This window comes from Dreissena polymorpha, chromosome 1 (assembly GCF_020536995.1).
Source record: "Dreissena polymorpha isolate Duluth1 chromosome 1, UMN_Dpol_1.0, whole genome shotgun sequence".
NCBI classification, from domain to species: domain Eukaryota; kingdom Metazoa; phylum Mollusca; class Bivalvia; order Myida; family Dreissenidae; genus Dreissena; species Dreissena polymorpha.
Genome location: NC_068355.1, coordinates 139,042,028 through 139,068,596, shown reverse-complemented (window position 1 = coordinate 139,068,596; position 26,569 = coordinate 139,042,028). Strand labels below are relative to the sequence as shown.

At 33.6% G+C, this 26,569-nt stretch overlaps 2 protein-coding genes and 2 long non-coding RNA genes across 9 annotated transcripts in view; 1 reads left to right on the top strand and 3 right to left on the bottom strand.

Moving 5' to 3' along the window:
• LOC127852176 (uncharacterized) overlaps nt 1-26,569 on the bottom strand; it is a 173,818-nt gene that overhangs the window by 50,093 nt on the left and 97,156 nt on the right. The window lies entirely within an intron of this gene.
• Nucleotides 1-26,569, bottom strand: part of LOC127852125 (fructose-bisphosphate aldolase-like) — a 124,477-nt gene that overhangs the window by 23,970 nt on the left and 73,938 nt on the right. The gene's annotated exons all lie outside the window — the stretch shown is intronic.
• The window catches only part of LOC127851880 (heat shock 70 kDa protein 12A-like), a 112,040-nt gene that overhangs the window by 53,975 nt on the left and 31,496 nt on the right, over nt 1-26,569 (top strand). The window lies entirely within an intron of this gene.
• On the bottom strand, nt 482-18,898 carry LOC127852161 (uncharacterized). The gene is made up of 5 exons (XR_008036104.1): nt 18,753-18,898; nt 4,205-4,336; nt 2,998-3,112; nt 932-1,013; nt 482-523 (listed from the first exon to the last, which is right to left on the bottom strand). It is a non-coding gene; the product is annotated as an uncharacterized LOC127852161 (long non-coding RNA).

Below are 26,569 nucleotides of genomic sequence, written 5' to 3'. Positions count from 1 at the left end.
AATATTGGCTTGGACAACAGAAAATTGTACTAGAATATATAGTCTACAGTTGGGTCATGTCTTATCATCAATAGGTGGGCCTTTATTATATGATAATAGAAATACCAAAGGAAATGTTTTGTTTTCCAAAAGCACTTCTAAACGTGTTTTTTTATGCTTTTCGGTATAAGTATGAGATTGTACACAAAATAACAACACACATATCCCCCACTAAAATATGTTATAAGACCTGCTTACAATTTAATCAGAAATCTTCATACTTGCAAGTAAGTTATTTATCCTTTAAATCATTAAAATAACTCAGAAACAGAAATGTCTAATTGAGCATATAAACTATTTCATAAGGTGTCCAAATCTAAAGTATTCCTATACTCCCTTTTTTTTTAATGGGCTACCATAACAATGACTCTGTTATGGACCACTTTCATAATACAATGAACAGTGGCCAATGATCTATCATGGGTATAAATAACTATTTTACCTTCTTGATGGCCATCTTCGTCTTCAATTGGAAGAGGTAAATCTGTAAAAAATGATTTTTTATTTTAGAAATAACTATTTAGAAAAAAATAACCAGAAGTCACTCTGATACGACAGTAAATATTTTCAATACTTCAAGGTTTTTAAAAAGTATTTGTTGCATAGCATTTCTTTAAGAGGATAAACAATTTTCAAGGCACATAAAATAGGTTTGCCTATTTTTACCACGTAAATTTTAGACTTATTGAATTAACGTGGCCAAAACAAGGGCCCCGCCTTTCAAACAATGTTTTACATCGTTTGTCTGTTCTCAAGCGCTCTGTTTTGTTCTGAAGAATGATCATTCAGTCGAATTTACTGACAGCCATAGGAGAGAAAGAAAGTAACAAAAATTCTCCATCCCAATTCAGTAGTAAAATGAATTATATTAATAAAATTCTTATAATCAAACCTTCTACTACTATGTCCTTCATCTGCCTTCCCTTCCACTCATTGACTTTACCATTTTCAACAGCATACAACATCAGGGCAACCTATAAAATTTCAAGAAGACCATAATATTCCAGTGTCAACAATACTTCCATCATAACAACAGTAGCAATCCATAGTTCCCTGACCTCACTTTTTATTTCAATATCAATATAATTGAACACAAACGTTGCCATATGCTATTTTGTTGACAGCTTGTGAAAGTCTGCACAGTACCATATTTGTAAATTACACAGCCCTACAAATAATATAATCTCAATTATCTGCCACAACACTTAAAGAAACTAGAGCTTTGTCACAGACGTGACCTATACCCCCACGTGCCCCATCCACACAAGAGAATCTAATTAATGGCTATTTTTAAGAATTATTATGCCATTATCATTTATGGCCATTTTGACCTTTGAACTTAAAGCATGACCTTGACCTTGGAGATATCGACATAATTCTTTCCTGCCACACACCATCCATAACGGTGAACACATGATTTTAAAATCTCACAATGAACAACATAGTTATGGCCTTCTTTTACCTTTGAACAAAGTGTGACCTTGACCTTCGAGATATTGACGTAACTCTTTCACGTGACACACAAGTCATATGACAGTGAACAAATGTGCCAATGATTTTTAAATCTCACAATGAACTACATAGTTATGGCCCAGAAAAGCTCATTTATGGCCATTTTTGACATTTGAACTCAAAGTGTGACCTTGACCTTGGAGATATCGACGTAATTCTTTCGCACAACACACCTTCCAATGATGGTGAAATGTTCCAACTGATTTTAAAATCTCAAAAGAACAACACAGTTATTGCCCGGACAAGATGAAATTCTTTGCGCGACACACCCTCCAATGATGGTTAACAAATGTTCCAAATGATTTTTAAAATCTCACAATGAATGACAAAAGTTATGGCCCGGACAAGCATTTTACCCTTGAACTCCAAAAGTGACCTTGATCTAAGTTCTTGGAGATATCGACGCAATTCTTTCGCGCGACACACTGGTCCATGATGGTGAACAATCAAAACCAAGTCAATTAAAATCTAACCAATAAATGAAATAGTTATGGTCCAGACAAACTTTGTGTTTAAAAGCACTAAGTGACCTTGTGACCTAGTTTTTTTACCGGCATGACCCATATTCAAACTTGACCTAGACATCATCTAGATACAACTTGTGACCAAGTTTGGTGAAGATCGGATGAATTTCGGGACAGACCGACAAAGTGACTTTTATATAGCCCCCATTACACATAGGTAAGTGGGTATAATTACGCTTTATATTAATGCTAGCTTGTGTGATGTACTGCCTTTAGATATTGCATTTTTGATACCATTTCGTAAAAGAACTTAATTAATGAAAAGCTGGTCAGTGACCAAATTCCCATTGAATAATGAAGAAAAGCCACAATAATATAAAATAGTCAACAATGGCAAACAAATTAGCAGACAACACTAAACAGTATGACAATGAGGGTCTAAATAGACAAAACAACAATAACATGAACTGGAGAGTTTCCACCTTGGCATGGACATTGGTTGTAGCACAAACACACTCACAACAAGAGATGTGTTTGTAAGAAACACAATGCCCCTACTGTGCCGCTTTTTTTTATTTGACCTTTGACCTTGAAGGATGACATTGACCTTTCACCACTCAAAATGTGCAGGTCCATGAGATACGCATGTAATCCAAATATCAAGTTGCTGTTTTCAATATTTCAAAAGTTATGATCAACGTTTAAGTTTTGGTAAAAGTTTGTACACACACACACACCTTGACACGCACACACATACAAAGAAAGACAAGCCAAAAAACAATATACCCCCGTTCATTCGATCCAGGGGGCATAAAAAGCCATTAATGCAAAGCATACTAGTCAAAGTCAACATCAGATATGGTCTTACTGTGGCTGCCTGTTAATTATTCTTTCTTTTAGCCCTCTTAGTTACAATATAGCATTAGTTTTTCAAATATCTGTGTATGGAAAATTTAAAGATTTTTATTAATGAAATATATACCTTTGAGAGTTCCATGGTACTGGAAGACAACTGATAATATTCCTTGTGGGTCTTCACATCATGTCCCAGATGCTTTGGCAAGCAATTTTAGTTCACCATGAGTCATGTCAAGAATCTATAAAGCATGTTAATTCTTGATTATATTCACAAATATGCAGTCATCATTCCAGTTTGCTGCCAATTTAACAAATTTGTTTTGCATCTTCTACAGAAAAGATGTACACAAGAAAGCTTTTATCTGTATAGTTGTAGTCATTATGGTGCTCCAAATTCTTGTAATCACACCATGCATTTACAGAGTCAAAAATTTTGTAATGTTTAATTCTGAAAAAGCCAACACGTGGTTTGGTATTTACATGATCCGCCATTTTGAAAATAGCTACTTCCTGTATATATGCCAAAATTTATGTTAAATATAACAATTGGGTCTAACAATTTAAAATCAATTATTGGGTTCTCACAGATAACCATTTTCTGTCATACAAAAGCTGCCAAAATCAAAGGTCTCCATAAAAGTTTTTATTATAATTTATTCACAAATTGATGGCAAGCAAATTCAACATAATTACTTATTTCTGTATAAAAGCCGAAGTATACATGTATGTATGTATGCCATTAAACTGGAAGAGAATGTAGTATAATTGCTGAAAGTCTAAATAAATATTGTGCCATAATAAAGAAACCTTCAGGTCACAATATCTCATCTGTACAGGGATATGAAACAAAGACCATAATTCTTAAATGGCTTAAGCAATCCCATATTTGCACAACTAGACTTTAGAAGTAATTGTGAACGATTGTACCAGTTTGTAAAATAAAAAATACATACATATAAAACAACACAACAATTTCTTGATTTAACAGCAAAGTTTAATATAAAATAACAAATCTATGTATCAAAGACTAAAGTAAACAAAAGGACTGCAATGGTCGCTCAAGGTATATTGACAGCAAGTAAGAAATGCTGAACCAATGATTGGCAAATCGCCATGACAAAGTAACCTTGGAACTTTTGAAGAATGTCTTATATGGTACCAGACAATATTTCTTACAATACTTCTTATATGAGACTCAACAGTATTTCTTATATGGGACCCAACAATATTACTTATATGAGACCCGAAAATTAGTGTAAACATGTTTATTTCTTATATGGGACCCTACGATGTTTATTACTTGTAAGAGGCCCAACAGATAACAGAAATACCATGGGTCAGACTGGCTGGCTCTTCACTTGGCTCCCTCCTATCATGGGTCAGACTGGCTGGCTCTTCACTTGGCTCCCTCCTATCATGGGTCAGACTGCCTGGCTCTTCACTGTCAGCAGTTGACATGGACTCTGAAAGAACCAAAGTGAAACCTGTAGATTGCATATGATCAGCACAGTCAACACTGGCATGTTGTATCATGAGAGGCTCTGACTCCTGTATAGATTCTAGACTGTGGGTGTCTTCAACAGTTGCCTCAATGACTGTAAACATATAATGTCAACAGTGGGGTCTTGTATGTCTATTATCCATTGGTGGGTCTTGCTGAAATCTATAGAAAATATATATTGGCTTGGATAACAGAAGGTTTTGCTATTATGTTTACGTGACATGGTTCAGAAAAAAAGGCCATATGAATGTGACAAAAATAAATTGAGTTTTTAAAATGTTCTTAAAGTTCGTTCTTTTCCTATTCAGATAATGTACACGTTTTATATGATCAAATGAAAACTTGTTCAAACCTATAATTTTGAAGAGATGCTGTGTGAACTCTAAAAATGTTTTTATATCAATGCAACTATTTTGACGATATAATTTTGCAAGAAGTTTTGTCCGTTGTTTACTACTATACATGTAATATGGCCAATTTGTATTGTTACACGTTCTAAATTAAATGAATTAGCATAGTGATTAAATTTGTGTGATGTTTGTCTAAAATAATTTTTAAACGTCGGAAAATAATGCATATCTTCACAACGTCATTTCTCCGTTATTTGACGTTCACACAAAAGGGGCCTTTTTCAGAAACGCGCCACATATATATAAGTATATAGTCAACAGTTGGGCCTTGATATTATTATCCATTGATGGGTCTTACTGAATCTACAGAAAAGTATATTGGACATTACAACTGAAGTTTTGCTGTTATGTATATCATAAGTTATAGTTTTTTGTTTACAGTGTATATTGGTTCCTCTACCCAAACAGTGCACGTATGACCAAGAAAAATTTGACGAGGAGTAATATGTGCACTGGAGGGGTAGAGGAACCCATATACACTGTGACAAAAACTTATAAACAATTTTATAATACTTCAAATTCTTTAAAACAGCCAAAAAATCCTTCATTTAACGGACAAAAATCCCTTTTTGCCATTCAAGATGTTAAAGACAATATCCACATGCCGCAACCCTTAATATGATGAGTAATAGAAGGGTGTCGTTTTTACGTACATATTATACGTGTATAAAAATGTATAACAACGGCAAATGCATTTCTGCAAAATATTTGAATGTCTGTGAACATGCCATAATTAGCTTTATGTTGTATTGTGTCATTGTATTCGTTGTGGATTCAGGGCTTTTTTTCCTTCTTTGCGATTGGCCATGGACGGACATTTCACAATTTTGACACGGCCAATTCACAATCCTTTCATGTCCGTGAATATTTACAAAAACGGCCGTTTTAAATCGTGAAAACGGACTGTTCGTGCTCAAAACTGTAAAAAGAAGAAGAAGAAGATGTTTAAAGAAAAAGTTAACGCACGCATGGACACACGACGGACACAGGACCATGACATAAGCCCCGCTGGCCAGATGGAGCTAAAAATAAATATATATTTTTTTTAGGTGGAATTTTTTGACCAGAAAGGGGAAACAAACAGCCTAGTTCGGCGTCTGTTATAGAAGGTAAAAAACCCGTTTCTAAAATGGGACCCAGCAATACTTCTTATAGGACCCAACAATATTTCTTATATGGTACCTGACAATATTTCTTACAATGCTTATTATACATGGGACCCAACAATGTTTCGTATATGGGACCCAACAATACTTCTAATATAGGACCCAACAATATTTCTTATAATACTTCTTATATGGGACTCAACAGTATTTCTTATATGGGACCCAACAATATTACTTATATGAGACCCGAAAATTAGTGTAAACATGTTTATTTCTTATATGGGACCCTACGATGTTTATTACTTGTAAGAGGCCCAACAATTCTTATTACATGTATTTAGGCAGAAATATTGCAATAATAAAGCTTCAAACAAGGATACATCGTAAACAACCTAATAAATAAATATTCTGCCCATTGGGAATTGGCAAAAATGACTTCGCAAACTGGAAATCTGAAATTGGAAATTCTGCAATCTGGTACAAAGATGGCGAAGATCACAGCTTAATTGCTTTATTCGTCCATTTAACAGATTTTAATGGCATAGAGGTTAAACGACTTTCGACAGCTCATTGGTGTTAATCTGTTGTGTAATGTCAATAAAGGTGTGAAAAACTCGCAAGTCATGTTTATAACATGTATTCCCTATCAGAGCAGTATGTGTAAGAAAAATAAATGAAATAATCCAGGCAATTTGTTTCATGCTTATGCAGTGCAACTGTTAACAGATATTCACTTTCATTTTAACCCATTATCAGAAAGTACCACTCAAAATGTGCAGCTCCATGAAAAACACATACATGCCAAATATGAAGTAGCTTTCTTCAATATAGCAAAAGTGATTGCAAAATGTTAAAGTTGGCAGAAACAGACCAACAGGGGAAAATCCATATGTCCCCCACTATAGTGAATGGGAACATAAAAAATAAAATGGGCTGGGTGGTGGTGGGGGGGGGGAGGGGGGTATAGTGTAAGGGTGTGGTGGTCATTTATAAGGTGGGGGGAGTCTATTGTGGTATGTCAGTTAAGAGTTGTTTTGTCAAATTATCAGTCAAATCTAATCATAAATAAAGAAGTTATGGCAATTTTAGCAAAATTAAATAATTTGACCTTGAGAGTCAAGGTCATTCAAAGGTCAAGGTAAAATTCAACTTGCCAGGTACAGTACCCTCATGATAGCATGAAAGTATTTGAAGTTTAGAATCAATAACCTTGATACTTTAGAAGTAAAATGGATCTAAACACAAAATTCACATAACCAAATCTTCAATTTTCTAAGTATAAAGGGCCCATAATTCCGTCAGAATGCCAGTCAGAGTTGCATGACTTTGCCTGCACAGTCCCCTTATGATAGTTAATAAGTGTTGCAAGTATGAAAGCAATAGCTTTGATACTTACGGAATAAAGTGGACCTAAACACAAAACTTAACCAAATTTTCAATTTTCTAAGTATAAAAAGGGCACATAATTCTGTCAAAATGCACGCCAGAGTTATCTAACTTTGCCTGCCCAGTCCCCTCTTGATAGTTAGTAAGTGTACCAAGTTTGAATGCAAAAGCATTGATACTTAATGAGTAAAGTGGACCTAAATCAGGGGGTTTTCAGCACTGTCTGCGCCTCCGGAAAACGGAGGCACTCCCAAAGCAAACGGACCCGATCCCAAACCAAAATATTAAAAAAAAGTCCCAACTTCCAAAAAAAAATTTTTTTTTTTCTTTAAAGAATGAAGTGTCTTATAACTTGTGTGACTAACCAGTGTTTGTTTTGGTAAAAAATATCTGCTATAAGGTTTTGACTGTTCAGTTCTTATCTCAGAGTGTAACTGTAACTAATAAACAAAAATGCAGTACTTGAATAAACGTTGAACACGCCCAATATTGCATCTGTTTATATAAAGAAGACAAAATAACAAATAAAAACAAATTTATTTGTTAAACTACTGAATTATTTAAGCATGATATATTCACTATTTTTTCCCAAATGAGCTGTTTAATCGAAGCAAAATTTCCCCAAATGGCCAATTGTGTCGATAAAAAATTCCCAATTTGGTCAGACTCCTTTTCCCAAAATAGACAGAAAAACCCCTGTAAATGCAAAACTTAATCGGACGCCTACGCCAAGGTGATGACAATAGCTCATAATTTTTTTTCAAAAAATAGATGAGCTAAAAATGAAAAGATGCAAACTAACATGAAAATTAAATCTTAACAAGCAGGCTGTAATGATACCTTTGAATTTGATTTTGCCATTCACTGGATAATTCAAGTATCATATACATGTTTGCCCTAGGTGGCAGACCATTTAAAGCGGGTATATACGATCTTGTCAAATATTTATTAATTAATATAAAATGTGCAAAAAACTTATTATACATATATTTCAAAATAAACTAAAATACAAGTAAAGAAGAACATTTGTCGGAAAATGCGAAATAAGCAGAATATTTAAAATTGAAATCGAAAAGCCTGTACAGCCGAATTCGCCAGCATGTATATCATGCATGTAAGATGTGAATCTAAATTTAGTTTAACGGTTCATTTTAAATTCCTGCAGCGATATTGATTCATACGACACACGAACACTTACTTAAAAGACGAATGCATCGGTTATTGTAGGAAAATATGTACGAATTATCTTCGTCACAATCAGCTTGGTGCGCAAGTTTGCATTTGCTGCATTTTATGAAATTCGTCTTAAATGTATCATTTTTCTTGCATATTGCGTGTTATTATAGCATATTTGTTTCAATATATTACAATTTAACGCATTTAAAAATCGAATATACCCGCTTAAAGTTATGTTGCTTTTTTCCTAAGAGATGTACATGAATATGTGTGCCAACTATCATTTGCATACTTTTGACAGTATTGAAATTATCATAACTATTTATCAGCCTTGAAAAAAACTGACAACCATGATGCGAAGTTGGCCATAAAAACTTATTTTCTTTGAACGTTCTGCTAAATTGTATTTCACAAGATTGGCTTACTCAATAATTAGACAATTTAAACAAGAATATTTACCTACTTACTTCCCAATATTACCATTCAAAGTATCATTACATCCATTAAAAACTGTGAACTAAACATACCATTGGCTTTCTTTTCCTACAAATTATTGCAAAAGTAACTTAATATTGATTTTATAAAAGGTACCAGATTACACAAGACTAAACAAAAGGTCCAACAAGATGTGTTTGTGAAACACAATGTCCCCCTATATGACGTTTGACCTTGAAGGATGACCTTGACCCTTCACCACTCAAAATGTGCAGCTTCATGAGATACACATGCATGCCAAATATGAAGTTGCTATCTTCAATATAGCAAAAGTTATTGCAAAATGTTAAAGTTGGCGCAAACCAACCAGCAGACCAACCAACCAACCAACAGACCAACAGACAGGGCAAAAACAATATGTCCCCCACTACTATAGTGGGGGACATAAAAAAGCCCAATATTGCTCAACAGCTATAATAAAGATTGCTGAACTCTTATTGATTTGTGGGGTTGATTAACTTGGAACATAAGATGAATCTGATAGCTCATTAATTTTTGTAAAAGATGTGATCTCCAAGGAAGGAGCAAATTTTAACCAAAGGGGCATTATTTAAACAATCCTGATAGTGGACCAATTAGAGACGCTAGATACCAAATACAAATGTATAAATGCTCTTTCCTTTTTGTTACAGGGAAAAATAAGAATGTGGCGTCTCATCAGGATCCAAACTGTTTGCTATTCTAATAATATTCTATGAAAAAAACTCGAAGAAAATGCTAATTTTTGAAATTCAGCAGATGAATTAGAGCAGGAGACACATTTCCCAGCATGCAAAGGGTTAACAGCTGTTTTTGAGGATACAATTATGTTAGCGAAAAGCCATAAGCTGTTTGATGACAAAAGTTATGTTAGTAGTTTGACATCCATTCATGTGTGCTTCTTCATGATAATGGCATCATCTATTTATTAAATATGATGTATATGATATAACTAACCTTCCATGGTAGATCAGACACACTATAGTCATAAAGAAGCTCCTCTCCTGTCTGAATGTCTCTTTGAGCAAATAAGCATAGGTATGGTTTTTGTGTGTTCATTTTCAGCACAAAATAATTGTAGATGTCACTATCTATTAATGTAGGAAAGTCCATTAAGTCACTACTCAAAAATACGTAATAGCCAATATGGCGGCGCCCTTATTATCGATTCTGGGATTGTCTATATTGCGGAGGATACTGGCAGTGGTCAATGTATAGTGATTGAGCATGCCTGTATTTACGTCATCGTCCAAGATGGTGGCAAGCAGAAAAGAAATTACGATGAACGGCAAAATGATAAATAACATTCGAATTAACAACGGATACCATATGGTTATAAGGAAATAATTTAATGGGTGTGTCAATTAACCCTCAAGACTAATTTTGAGATTAAAACAACACATATTTAGTAGAAATCTGCACAGTGAATGTGTGTCACTGAAACCAGTGTTAGAAAATTGCAGTTCAGTCTACTAGCAATACATTTTAATTATATGGGTCTCAACATTAGTCATTAAGTGTAAACATGTCTACTTCTAATAAAGGGCCAGGCCCAACAATTTTCATTACTTATATGGATACCGAAAGTGTTAATTATACATTTAATGTTAATTAAATTATAAGGGACCCTAGAATGTCAACTTGTATCTTTTATGTTGGACCCAACGATGCTTTTTACGTATATGGGACCCAACAATGTTTCTTATATGAGATCAAACAATATTTCTTACAATACTTTTTATATATGGGACCCAACAATGTTTCTTATATGGGACCCAACAATACTTCTTATATAGGACCCAACAATATTTCTTATATAATATGGTACCTGACAATATTTCTTGCAAAATTTCTTAAATATGGGACCCAACAATGTTTCTTATACGGGACCCAACAATACTTCTTATATAGGACCCAGCAATATTTCTTATATGGTACCTGACAATATACCTTATATGGGACCCCACAATATTACTTATATGGGACCCAACAGTATTTCATATATGAGACTCAACAATATGACTTATATGAAATCTGAAAATTAGTGTCAACATGTTTATTTCTTATATGGGACCCTACAATTTTTATAACTGATAAGAGGCCCAACAATGTTTATAACATGTATTTTGGCAGAGGAAGAAGTATTGCAATATTGCAATATCATCTGTTTACCACCACTGTTTCCCTTTGAAAGAAAGGAAGTATCTGAAGAGAAGGGGAATGGGAAGCTTGGTATTAGTTTATAGCCGTGTGGATACATAATTATGGCTGAATGTTACTGCTTCTGTTACTGATTATCATAAAAGCTTTAAAGCAACAATCAATATTCCATTAAAAATTTCCTCTGTATTTTGGCAAAGAAATATTAATCTTAGTCTTTTACAGATGACACAGAGGGAAAGTTTTGAAAAAAAATCGGTTAAAAAATAATACAATATAAAGAAGTGAAACTCCAGCTGCTGGAGCAGTATTGAATTTTCATTAAAAACAATTAGTAGGTCCTTTATTTAAGGCAAGTGACCGATTGCCCAAACAGTACAAAACAGCACAATACAGCACAATACAAACCAACATAAACACAAAATATGAATAAAGCTGGGGTCACCGCCTTGGAACGGTCAATGCAAAGCATTGGGGGTTTAAACCTGGTTATAGAGCGCTCAACCTCACACTTGGCCCAGCAATATTCATAATACATTTAAGTGTAAATAAAATTTAACGTCATAGCATTGTTACTCAAGTTAAACAATAATAAAAGGGAATTAAAACGCATTCAATTTAATTGCTATTTAATTACTCAATTGCATTGAAGATACAAGAGTAACAGAATTACAACTTTTTGACGAACGATCAAATAAAACTATTAACAATTGTCAACTACATTCCTTCTTTATAGAAAGATTTGAGAATACAGAATCATAGAGTTAATATCTCAGATAATCATCGCGCAAATACAGGAAGAAGCAGCAATAATGGGTGTAAAAATTCCATATTACATAGCTTGGTTGTTTATGTGACTGCTAAACAAATTACAAGGCATTTTTCCTGAACAATTCCAGGGAACAGTTAAGCATTTGAAACTTGAAATGTTTTATTTTATTCATAAACCCATGTGGGACAGACAGACACAGTGATTGCAGTATAGCTCCAATCACTTGTGGTAGGGGAAAGCCATATAAAAAGCTACAGCTTTTAAGTGGAGCAAATAATGGTTATTACATGTAATTAACCTTCGGTTTATGACAATTTATTGCAATTTTTCCCCAAAAGTGCCCGTCACATGGTATTTTCCCCTTTTGAAAGGTAAGGCCGTATCCCAGAGTCAATTGTTTGTTTGCTTAAAGGATTTGATGCCCATTTTATTTGTTCAAACATATAAAGGCAAAAACATGTAGTGCCAGCTGAAATTGAAATTAACAAACAAGATTAAATGACTTAAGGTCAAGGCTACAAAGAGGAATCTTAAATGATGCACAGTACCAACTCCAGGGATTTTCTTAACTCTTTCAGTGCTGGAACCGAATTTTGAAGGCCTTTGCAAACAGTTTGGATCCAGATGAGACGCCACAGAATGTGGCGTCTCATCAGGATCCAAACTGTTTGCTATTCTTATAGTATTCTTTGAAAAAATTCAAAGAAAACGCTAATTTGAGAAATTCAGCAGACAACATTTTAGCAGACGACAAATTTCCCAGCATGCAAAGGTTTAAGAACTTGACTTCCACTTGCACAGATCCTAGGCCCAAGCGTTCTTGAGTTATCATCCGGAAACCACCTGGTGGACGGACCGACAGACCGACATGTGCAAAGCAATATACCCCCTCTTCTTTGAAGGGGGGCATAAAAATCAGTTACTCGTTTTATTTCTGCATAAACAAACTGTTGAGTGAAACATCTATCAGACATGAAAATCATGCAAGATTAATACATGGCTCTATATCTAACATAAATGATATTTAAATTTTCATAATATTTAATGATTAATCAAATAACTGTAGAGAATGAAATTTTGAAAGGCCTTATTACTCACTTAATGTCATAAAGACTAGTCACTTTAGGGAGAAGTTCTGCAAAATCTCAAACAGAAGAAGGAATAACGTTGGTCCAGTTCTTTAAGATTAATATTAAATTGTGTTTTGGAAACAGTCAATCTTTAGAAAATTGAAAACAGTTTAGACAAATGATCGTTGTTGGCAATGTTATTGAAACGACCATACTATTGACTGCTAGCCGCTGACAATCGAACTGGACGGGGCTTTATAATCAATAATCGAGGTGACTGCCAACAGCTGTTGTGTTGGAATGTATTTGAAACTCTGACCTTTGGGCAAAAGAATTTGGTTGAATTTAGATTGATCAGGTTTAATGCCTTCTTGAACCCAAATTAAGGTCATTTTGCAAGTGGTCAGGACATGAACCAGCTTTCCTACTTCTTGTGACCAGTATTAGCCAACCACAAGTGACCCACTTCTTCCCAACTTGATTCAGAGGTTGGGGAAGAATGACCTACAAATACAATGTTACAATGTTCGGGAACCAATCTCTATGAAGAAACTTTATCCTACCCCCAGATTCAAACCTAAAAATTGACAGTCTGGCGCTCTATCAACTGAGCCATCAACTCAGCTAGCTGGGCAGGCCCAAAACATTTTGGATTAAAAAAATCAATGCACAGAAAGCAGAAAGCATACTTCATTTTTAGCATATGATCATATAACCGGACATTACCTAACTTTTGGTTCCTAAACATCAGTAAATTACAGACTGCGCATTGCGATAAATAGTTGATATTTTAGATGATATTTAATATATAGCATCTTCAAGGTCTGTTCTTTAAAACGCACTGATTGAGTCGTAATGGGAAAGACTCTTTGTCAAACATTTCGGTATGTTTTGCTGACATTTATATACAATTTTGTTGATTTCTGTCTCGTTTCCAAATCGAGGTTAAACATTGTTCGCGGCCACATGCTAGTATAACTATGTTGGCAAGCAAGAAGTTTAAGCATTAATTTTAAGGCCATTTAGTAGTCCTGCCTGCAAAAGTCCATTTCAGTTTTGATTCGTGTTTAAAGATTTTGCAGCACCTTAAATGAAATAAAGAATAAGGACAATAACAGATCAAGCGTGATAATATGCGTATTGCTAATATATTATATTAAAATATATGAAAATCTTGTTGATTCTTACAATAAATGACATCAATCTTATAGTTTTATTTATGATCCATGTTTAATATCGATGATTATATATGATTCAAATAATTTCATGGTTTTTAACACACCCATATCTTTCTGATCTATTTAGGATTTTCATCAGATATTTCACACAAGAATACAAGATCACATATAGAAAACAATCAATAACAATAACAAAAACATGAATATTATTTATAACTGGCAATATAACTTGGTCCTTGTAAACAACAAAGTTCATGTTTCGACAGTTTAAATAATATGTTAAATGCCCCCCTCCTTGAGTGGTTTTGATCATGTGATCCGTTATAGCTACAACTGATCCGTTAATGCATGAATTCTGCGGCGAAAAAAAGGTAACACAAATACATTTTGGATTTGACAAGGCGGACAGTCGCTCCAACATTATTTTGCCAACCCGGCTAACATCTATAATTAACAGACAATTAAATTTGCCAACTTGTTAACAGAAAGCCAATTTAACATGAGCGGATCAATGTGATTTTAATAAATCAATTTACTTATTAAGAAACTATGTTACAGTTGGTCGATTCTTTAAATGTAATTTAGCAATCTGTGAAAACAATATGTATATATTGTAATGTCAATATTACGCCAATAATTTACTACCAACATGGAACTTCTAACAAACAAACGCAGTCAGTCTGTGCTATGCTTAGAGGGTCACTCGTACTCAAAGAAGCACATGTCTAAGTCAACCATATGATGGTTATGCAGTAAATCGAACATGTCTGTACAGTCGAATTTGCCTGCATGTTGCATTTTATGAATTTCGTCTTCAATGTATAATTTTTCTGGTATAACATTCTATCAATATATAACAATTTAATTCTTTGCTATTATATAAATATAATCGGTGATAAAACGCGTAAGAAAGAAGACGGTGAGCCACTGACAGACACAAAAGACCTTTTGTTTGGATGTTTTTTCGTTTGTGTATTTTGTGTATATATATGTTTATAAATGTCATATAAATGTCATATCATAAAAACAAATGAAATTAAGAACAACATATTTGCGGTTTTTATGTTTATCCCATTCGCAAAATGGCACTTACATGTATTCCAATAAATGTAATGTAGGAAATGTAATGTTTTGAATTGGCTAACTGTCAACAAGTTGGCAAAATTAATTGTCGGTTAATTATAGGTGTAAGTCTTTGATAGGCATATAGAACGTTTTGCCGTTGAATAAAAATAATGTAGGAGCGACTGTCCGGGTTGACAAAATAATGTAGAAGCGATTGTCCGAGTTGGCAAAATAATATAGGAGCTACTGTCCGCCCTATCAAAACATTGTAGGAGCGAATGTCCGCCCTGTCAAATTTAGCGTTAGCTAAAGAAACTTCAGCGTACAGTTTATATAGTATTGACATATCTGTACGCTGAAGTCAACCCTGTATCGAAAGTCAACCAGAGTGGTGACAGATTTATGTCACGCTATAAATCAAAGACAGTATGTTTTCTTGGATACATTCCTTCATATATTGGTGAATGAATATAAATTACTGCATCGGGGCATATTTTAAGATTCAAATGTTTCAAATGCATCTTACAATAGATGAAAATAACTCTCATCAGCCTGAAAGTCATAATTTTGCACCATTGTCGCTTTGTCATGTGACGAGTTTTCATTTGGATACTTTCGGATCGACCTTGACATTTTTTGCTGGAATTGTAAACATTACTTTCGTTTTCTGAAATCTATTATTTGTGATTAACAAGTTACGTCTGGTGGATTTAAACACTGATTTCAAAGTGAATTTGGTAATTTTGAATATTTTGTACATTGATTTTGTATTTACACTACAATTTGTTTACAAAACAAGCAAGAATAATTATATAAAAAAAACGGGAAATGTCTTTCTAAATTTGTAAACAATTGAGCACATGGTTTGTTACTAAAAATAGAAATAACATCATATGACCGTGAAATCTCGGGAGATTCGCATTTCAATCATGTGTGTCACGTCACTGTTTTTCTCGATAGACCAGTTGAATGTTATTGTTTACATTCGGGATTTTCCGCGCATGCGCACTGGCTGGTTGGCAAAAAACACTGGTTACAGTAACGTAAAACATGTATACATGTCGTTTGTTTAGTCAATAAAACGATACAAAAATCCGAAATAAACATAAAAACTCTTAAATAATAGTGCAAAAATATAATATTTAGTACCAATAAATGTATTTTCATAAATATAATTACCTCTGTATAAAAATACATATTAATAATATTAATACATCAGACTAAAAACTGGCAATCCAACAAAACAAAACAATAAATATTCTTTCATATTTTTTGTGATTGTAAGATTTTGGTAAATTATATTTCAAAGATAATAACACATACATTAATTTGATTATAATTATAAGTGGTGCAGATATTGTTATTGTTCATAAGCGAACGAAGGTGCAAGAGGGGCATTTAATCAATTATAAAACGAAGCCCTAAAAGCGGAATACATTACAATTAATAAACATTGTAGTAATTTTATTTTACATGGAATGAATTACCGTTTCGTTTCCATCGAATGACAATATCATAAAGTTTAGCATACATATGAAAAACAAGAACTGCATATTAAGCAAATTAAACTGTCTTTGCATGCACTCTCTTTACTGGTGGTAAGGAGTGATAACAATCTAGCATTTTATGATAAATATATCTATATATTAATTTATTTTACGCAAGTATTTTTTACCCTTTTGTTGTTTGCTTGTTTTCATGTCATTTCATACACTACAGAAACGTACAATCTTAACATGAATAGCCGAGTTTACATTTGCCGGTACTCGTTAAATACGTTAATTGTGTAGCAATGAAATTGCACAATATTTTTAATTTATAGTTATTAACACTCTATTATTATGATTAAACAGGCTTATATATACATACACTAATTCCTGTTAATCCATTTCGGACAAATATCTTCATTTTTTAATATGTTCAAATATTTTATTAAAGCAACTGTTTCGTATTTTGGCTTTACAATTTTGCTTAGATGATCGCTCAATATGCCAAGAGATGACATGGAGGTATCATAAATGATGTTTAATGACCAGACACTTGTATGCCACATGTGGTTTATGCAGTGGCCAAGAATAGGTCCCTGGATTTATCACACCATGTGTTCTTTGTAATTGTTTGGACAGTATCCGATCATAACGAGATAATCGCTTTATGATGAACAAAAGTGCAATAAAACACCGGGTTAAAAACGCTGAAACAAAGAGTGTCAAAATTGGTGTGAATAATTAAATAAAAACAATTACATTTATCAAGAGAATTTATTTAATGTGTAACAAGGCAAGTTTTTACAGGCATGTTCAAATCAGTTACTATATGTTGCGTACATAAAGTCGATCTATTTGCTGTTTGTTTACATCCTTATTTTTGTTCGTTCATTAAATTTGTTTTATTCTGAAAAAATTTCAATATCAGAGAATTTTTTATCTAAAAAATGGTCGCGAAGATGTGCCAAGTAGAGATTTTTATGGTAACTGCATACCGTGCTCGTATATTGTGTTCCACTCCAGATTTCGTTAATAGTAAAAACAAATAATAACAACAATATAATCGTTCCAAAAATGCATTTCCTTGCACGCTTATGTTTAATTCAGACATAGTTAGTAAAATTATATTTGATATAGTGCATGATTATCAATAAAAACGATTATTATTTCAACTTTCTCTATAAGCGCTTATATGAATTTCACCTCTTTTGCCAACCAGTGGGCGGAGAGTAATATTTGCAGGTGCGCGTGACTTCACTCGTCAACTGGTCTATATGTTAGAGCAGAAAAGATAAATGTTAAATGTTTAAGATAGTATTTTGTAAAAAAACATATCAGTTAAATGTGAAAAATGTCAATCTTTCCAATAAAGACATAAAGTAGCTGATTTGGGCCAATAACTGCTTTTACAAGCTGTTTTGGAGCGGTCTTTGTTAACTGTCAACTTTTCGTATATTCCTGGTTGACTTTCCTACTGGGGTTGGTCCATAACTTTAATGTTGCGCCATTCAAAATTCATAGAAAGCGAATTTTAAAGTTATTGAAGCCAGAACTAATTTAGCGTAGGAGCGATTGTTTGTGGGAGCGTTTGTCTGGAAACCTTATCAAACTGATGTAAAAGAAGTCTTAAACCATTTATTGCTTTTCCCCAGAACAACTTTATTACGCTACTGATCCGGTAATAGTAACATGACTGTACCACTAAGGCTAGTCCAACTGTCTTGTGTGGTTAAAGATTCTGTTCTTTTATAATTTATTTCCCCAGTCTAACCATTGCAGTCAGCCTAAAACATATATTGAACTTGTATCGCATGGAAATGATCTGATGCTACAATCATGCTTGCTTTCATGAATGTCACTATATCTGCATTAAATGCAGATTATAGGTTACATTTGTTTGTTTGCGGTAACAAGGTTGTCACCTAAATTCGTGCCACGGCTTTACATGTTTGAAATATGTTTTCATTGTCAGCAAACGTTTCAGAAACTGTGTCCTAATTATTGGTTGCAGTTTCAGTTTAAATTCAGACATTTGCGGAATTATTTTAATAACCAAAAATATAAATAAACCTAATAAATATTATCGCCACTTACCTTTTTAAGTTTAACCGCGAAAATTGGCAATTTTTATTACAGAGTTGTCGGGCGCCGAGTTGTCGTTCGTTGCTATGCTGGTTCCCGGTAAATCACTGCGCCGAGGTTGGTCAATCTCATACGCAGTGGCCTCCCTTATTCTAGAAAAAGACATTAATGATTGGCGACTGCCCAAGGGAAGTAACTGCTGTGTGGAGTTTGACCTAATGTGTGCTAATGGGAGATATAGGCCCGACAATTCGAGTAAAATTACACATGCAAATTTGAATTTAAAAATAGTCATGAGTATGTTAAGCAGCCTTTTTTTAAGTGGGTCTTCAACTGTCGGGTCCAAGTGCCCGATAATCGACTTTGGGACCCGACAATCGACTAAAGACCCAACAATACGGCCGTAAAATGGACGTTTGACCCACCATTTTACCCAATCTGAAACTATATATATATATATATATATATATATATATATATGTATACTTAATATAAAAAGGTTTTCGCAAAACAAAAAATTAGCTTTATGATCAGGGCTACATGTATGTTTCTATTTTTTTTATTAATCCAGATAGATATTTGCAACACACTCACATCACACGCGCATTTGTAAAAGTCTATCGGTATTTAACGTGGAATATCAAATAACATAGTATAGATATATTATACCAATAACCCAAAATATTTACCCTTTTCAAACACAGAGAGTTTTGACGACAGTCGTGTGTGAATTACGGTACATTTAATCTGTATACAATTCTGAAAATGTGTGTATTGGTAATTAATTGAAATGTCGGTATGACATTTTGGGAATTACAATAATAATATGGGATTAATATTTGCTTTTGTGTTAGTATTGATAGAGTTTATTTCGTTATGATAACTTTTGAGCAATAAAAAGCCTAAGTTCACATTGCAAGTATCACATACGTTTTGTAGCATTTAGTACAACAAAGGGGTACACCATTTATACATTTTGTTGTCAAATTTACAATTGTGTGGTTTTCAAGCCTGAATTTGTCACAAAATTTAAACTTAAGAGTTGTAATTCTTTTAGAATGTTTTCCTCATTTTCAGTTACACTTCGTACCAGCAGCTCCTGTCGTTATTGCAACAGTATGTGCCGTCTCCACAATATTTGTAGGACAGTCCTCTGCATACCTCGTCACAGTGAACTAAACAGAACAACGTTCAGAAATATAAGTAATGCAATAGAAATAATACTCTGCTAAAGCTTTTTGAAATGAATATAAGATCTAACTTACCGAAAATAGGTCAAGCTGTTTTTTAAAGTTGCGATAACAAAAATAACGCAATTACGTGTAACAGCATTCTCTATTTAAACAAAACTTCAATTTGAATTCCATGACTTGTTATATACAAATGTATGCACAAGATTTAACCACAATAACATGTATAAGATGAAAAGCGAATTTGAAAAGATTTGAAAAGATATACCGTATATGTATCAAAAATCAACCTATTTTTTCTTGCTCATAAACACAGTGATTAATTACAACCTTTGAAAAACTTACTGAAATGGTACGTTTTAAGTTACTCTGCCATTCGTGAAAATTAGATCAATACCTGGTATACATACCATTGTTAAAATTTAATTGTTAAAATGGTGACCTTTTCTACAATTTCTTATTCGTATATTTAATCTTTGTATGCAGGTGATACTGTCCCTTTAGCAACACATATGTTTAATTAAAACAAAATAGATACTACTACGCTAAAAACATCTGAATATTTCAAGTAAAAAGCAAAATGTTAAAAAAAACAGTAAGCTTTGAGAAGTAGATTGCACGAATTGTTTAAAATTAAAACCCCGAAAGCGTATTTACGCATTTATGCCTAGCGTCTAGAAAAAAAAGACCTATGCAAACAGCGTAGACCCAGATGAGACGCCGCATAATGCGGCGTCTAATCAGGGTCTGCGCTGTTTGCTTAAAGGAATTTCTGTAAGAAATATTCTAAATATAGAAATAAATTTACTAGACAGCCTAGTTTGGGAAATAAATTGATCCAATTTAGAAGGATGGGAGAGTCCACTAGGCATAAATGGGTTAAAATCCCGTGCCAACTGATAAATGAACCGCAAAGACTCCTTGGAAAAGGCGGTGTTCCTACTTAATTTTTATTTTCAGTTTTATTTTATGTTTACTGTACTGGCTTGTATCGTATAGACAAATGGTCTATTGTATTGAATAAACAATTAGTGGGTATTTACAAGATCTGCTTTCCTGATAATGTTTTTTGACTTTCATTTCTTTTCTATATATTCAATAATGATTTGAATACGTTAAACGCAGCAAGTACACAAATCTGTTCAATTTGGTAAATGAATAGGCCACCTGAACCCTAAAAACATAAACATACATTTTTTTATTACAATATTAAGTTTCACTTTCATAAATATAATAAGAAGAATCATAAAATAACTGACCGATCCACTGTACATTTAAAATTACTAATCCGAATAGCTTTTTATCAAACATTGTAAGTCCTTCTCAGCGAACGTTATATCACATCACTGTGTGTTCCTTTTAAAGTGCCTAAATATTTTTTAAACATTTATATTAGACGCAATGTAGACTTTTTGGTGATAACGGTATGGGCGGGCGTCCTATAAACAGGTATTTGATAAACAGGTTGCATGGCCAAAATACATCTTAATTTCGCAATCGTTGTCAAATCTAAATCTCGGGTACATTCATGATACCATTTATTTACAAAATGATTCAACACCTTTGAGTGGGGTCATTTTAAACTAGATCCTTGTGTGGAGATGTCAAAAAAAGAAGTACATTTGATTTCTCACTGTAAATTTATAAAGATATATATTGTATATTTAAAGATGCAATACAGTTACAAAGAGATTCATTAAAAACTTTGTAAAAAAATATCTGTTCATTCGTTCTTGATGATAGTTATGTAGGTGTTCTCAGGTTTCTCAGCAATGTCTGACACTTTTAATATATTTTATATGATGAGGACTTAATTACAATTGATAATAGTCGAAACCAATGTGTATTTTATGTATATTTTAAGGGATACTTATTTATAAAGTTTTATAATATAAACTATAAAACAGAATATCATGTTCAGAGCAGATTTAAAGTAGGAAACACTTAACCGATCCTAATTGCCTTAAACATTACAACGCAAAACACCTTTATATTAAGGATGGTACGTTGTGTTTGCTAAATTTCCTTAATTTCCGCTCTTTGATTTTGAAATCTACGTTTATTCTACATATTTCATAATATGCTTCAATCTTTTCGAACAGCTAATAATGGTATACACCGGCGTCTTATCAGTTAATGTAGTTAATTTGAAACAAGAAGCTTCGGCTAATAAATGACCCAACATACGGAAGTCATTGCAATAAACAACCGTGTTAGAATGCATAATAGCACGTACACGTGTACGTTGCTCGTCTAAATTTTAAACACGTAGAAATAAGGTCAATTAAAAATTAGGTCCACTTAGAATTAGGTTAATTTAGAATTAGGTTTATTTAGAATTAGGTTCATTTAGAATCAGGTTCATTTAAAACTAGACACTCGGGCGATAATAAGTAACCATATGCATGTAAATAAATAGCAATTGTATAATGATAAAACACATATTGTCTATTCAAAACTAAAACATACGTAAAACGACGATGATGGAAAGCGGTAGTATTTAAACGATTCAATTTACTGACTCATGATACTATAAATGAAACTATTCACAGACTTTGCAGTAAAGAATGACGGATACATTTCGTATTATCAAAAGTCTACCAAAAGCAATCTTATACCAAATCTCACCAATTTTCTAATGTTTATCATCTTCTACATCGCCCCATGAAACCCGAAACCTTGTGAGTAGTGTAAAACCATTGGAGCAGTGTTCGGTATTTTACCATGAACTTACATATGGGAAGTAAATTGGAACAATTAAAACATTAGAAGTCCAATTTGAAACAAGTGTGTTTTAACATTGATAACAAAGATATTGGTCTACATGTAGAAAAAATCTTGACAAATTTTCTTAAAAGAATGATCGAAATGTGGCTCCCTGAAGTAGAAGATCGGGCAAAATGGGCCATGTTCAGGCATTTAAGTGAGAAAAACAGCTTTAATTTGCAAGAGACTACAATAATTAAAGGATTTATACAAACTTACACATGTCTGCCATAACCTCTCAGCAGGGTTTCTCAAGAAAACTATTTCTTGTGGACCAATTTGCGTTTTGAATGACCATGTTGGTAAAACATGGATACCATCTGGAGAAGACCAGGAAACCTTATATGAGAAGTGACTTTATAATTATTTTTGGTGACAAAAAAAACCTAATTTCCAGCCATTTTGTTGCAATTTCTTTGCTTTTTTTGAAGCCTATAGTAAGTGTATGTGGGCACATATGCATACAAATGTACTTGTAAATGCCGTATTTATTATCAATAGTGCCTTTTCAACATTCTCGAGTACTATTTTTATTTACCAACACTATTTTGGTTAAATTTAAAGAAAGACTTGATTGCTTTGTCACATAAATTAATTGGTTAGGTACATAGAATGATGTCTCAATAAGTGAATACGGGGGTTGCATGTATAATATTTAATTAGGCACAGTTTTAAATTAAGTGGTAGTGATGATTGCAATCCTTTTTTCATTGATTCACTTTTTTAAGAGCCTCAAAAACTTGTCATTACCTTATTACCGAAAATATAAGGACTTTTTTTAAACCTGCCAACAACAACCAACTGCCATAGATAGGAGTTGGGTTATGTACATCCACTTAAAACACAAACATCCGCAGTTGACATGCGAAATCTCTCACGTATTCCTTAACTGATACCAAATGTTCAACAAGTAACATGTTAAAGAGGGGAATTTATGTTGTTGTTTTTTTTCTTAAATTCACAAAACATAACATCCATAGGCATACACAAATTGTTAAAACAAAGAAAATATTATAAATACAAGGGAAGTGATGGCCCTGTAAATATCTTCTGATTCTACATGTCAAAACGTGTACACGTTTGGTAATTGTACATGTTACTGATGCCAAGAATACATACATGAAACAAATATGGTTATGCCGATTCAAGTAACCAATCTATACAAGCTTGCTGCTATTAGATATAATTATATACACTCCAATTCGTTCACTAAATATGTGTTTTTAAAAGTGTCATGAAAACTCTCATTTCTGTAAAATAAATCATATGACGAGGAGCAAATGTACAACTAACTCAATCAAATGTGTTATGCTTCACATATGTTACTAAGTGGTTATTGCAACTTAACACTGCAAAACTCAGAATGTATTATAAACAAATATTTGGTTTAAACACTATTTATTTAGTTCATTGAAAGTACATATAAGCAATACAATACAAACATACATATTATATTTGAGCAATATGCTAGGCAGGTAGAATTGCAGTATTGCTTTACATAAAGGCTGTAAAATACAATTGGACAGAATTGAGAAGGAAGCTCGAGGCTTATACTATGTCTCTCTTCTGTCCGTTAGAAGCGCTGCTGTAATGGTGTAAACAACCAAACGTATAACAAATATTTAAAGACATGTCAAAATTACGAACAATATATTACAGTGATAGATAATTGCATACTGGTTAGAAATGTAAAAATAATATATCTTATAATACAAAAAGTATAACAGAGTAATGTAGATAGTATAAGAGCTGATAAGTGGAGAAGGAAAGGGATAGCAGTGGAAGAGTAGAGTTTCAGAATAAGTGAAGTTGCGGTAATAAAGGAAGCAGTTGCGGGAACGGGGCATCGTTAGCAGAAAATGGTTTGTTCCTGAGATAGAAATGGGTTAGAATCTATGACTATCTCGGATGAAAGACTGAACATGTTTGAATATTAATGAATTTACTTCATATGAGCCGTCTTCAACACCGAAAAGAAGAAGTTGCAAAGTTATGGGTAAGAATCTAGACAGATTGTTAAAAAGGATAACTCTTTCTTCTGTATAAATGGGACAATTGAAGAAAAAGTGATATGTGTCTTCAATCGCACCGCATTGACAATATGGACTTTGTACAATGTTTTTTGAGTACAAATGTTCATTTAAACTGCTACAATGCATTCGTAAACGCGCATGTAGAATATTAGATGTCCGCTCCCCATCGTAGAAATGCTGGGGAATTATTTTCTTATCTTTGCTAAGATTTGCTTTGAAAGCAGAGACAGAAGGAGCCGTTCTCACCGATTCCGGTAAATTGTTCCATAAGTTTATAGTTGATGGTAGGAAAGATCGTGTAAAAAGTTGTGATTTGCATTGGATACTGCGAATGTTGTTAGAGTTACGAAGTGGATAAGCAGATCTTTCTCCTACGCTAGAGGGGATAAGTGTGCACAAGTATGGTGGTGCTAGTGAATTATACATTTTATAGAATTGGGTAAGTTTATGTTTTGTTCTCCTATTTTTTAATGGTTCGAGAGCAGTTTCATTGTAAAGGTTTTGCAAGAATGCCAAACGTGTTCCCCCGCTGATTATCCTTGCTGCTTCCTGTTGAATCTTCTCAAGTTCTATTTCATCTTGTGTATTAATGTTATCCCAGACTATATCAGCGTATTCAAGAATTGGTCTAATAAATGTTGTGTAAATCGATAGTAGGGACTTTCTATCGAGCGTAAACTTGAACGTTCGCATTACATTGAGTCTTTGCCATGCTTTCTTCTTGACTGATTCAATATGGTCATGCCAAGAACATGTATCAGAAAAAGTTAAGCCTAGATGCTTGTGAGACGAAACATCAGTGATTTGGCAGTCGTTGAAAAAGAGAGGGGGATGGATTTGGCGGTTGATTTTTCTAGATATAACTAAGGATTCGGTTTTGGATGGATTGAAGGTTACCAACCACTTGTCAGCCCAGGAATGAATTTTTGCAAGATCAGTGTTAAGATGATTAGCCGCATCAACAGGGTTGTCGACGATGATATATAGCGTGGTGTCGTCTGCAAATAGTCGAATTGGACAGTGTATATCTCGTACAATGTCATTTATATAAATGAGAAAGAGGAGGGGCCCTAATATAGACCCTTGCGGGACACCAGCGTTTATGGGTAATGGGTCAGATTGGCAGCCAGAGATTACAACACACTGGGTCCTCTCATGTAGGTAGTCTTTTAACCAAGATAGAAGATTGCCCGAGATACCACTAAGTCGGAGCTTGTGGATAAGTCCTTCATGCCATACTCTGTCGAAGGCCTTCGAAATGTCGCAAAAAACGGCTCGAACCTCTTTACCTTCGTCAAGGGCCTTACAAAAGGAGTGATACACAGAGACTAATTGGTTGACAGTGGAATCTTTTGGAATGAATCCTGATTGAGATGGGGTTATAAATTCAATAGCCCTTAAATGATTAAAAATATATTTGTGGAGAATTCTCTCGAGACATTCACTTAAAACACTTAAAAGGGAGATCGGTCTGTAATTTTCAACATCCTGAGGATCAGACTTTTTGTGAAGTGCACAAACAATTGCTTCTTTCCAGCTCCGTGGGACCCTACCATTACTAATAGAAAAATTGAAAAGATTTTGTAGTGGACCTGCAATCTCAGATGCAATTTGCTTTAGAACTTGACTATTTATTTGGTCTGGACCTGATGCCTTTCTCGTTTTCATAACTTTAATGGAATCCAAGACATCTTGACGGGAAATAATGAGATCTTCAAAGACGGGGCAATCTGGCTCTTGAGAATGTAGGTTGTGCATATGCGTACTTGGTGTAGTTAAAGTAGATTGAGATTGGAAGAATGAATTAAGAATATTTGCTTTATCAAGAGGTGACTCATAT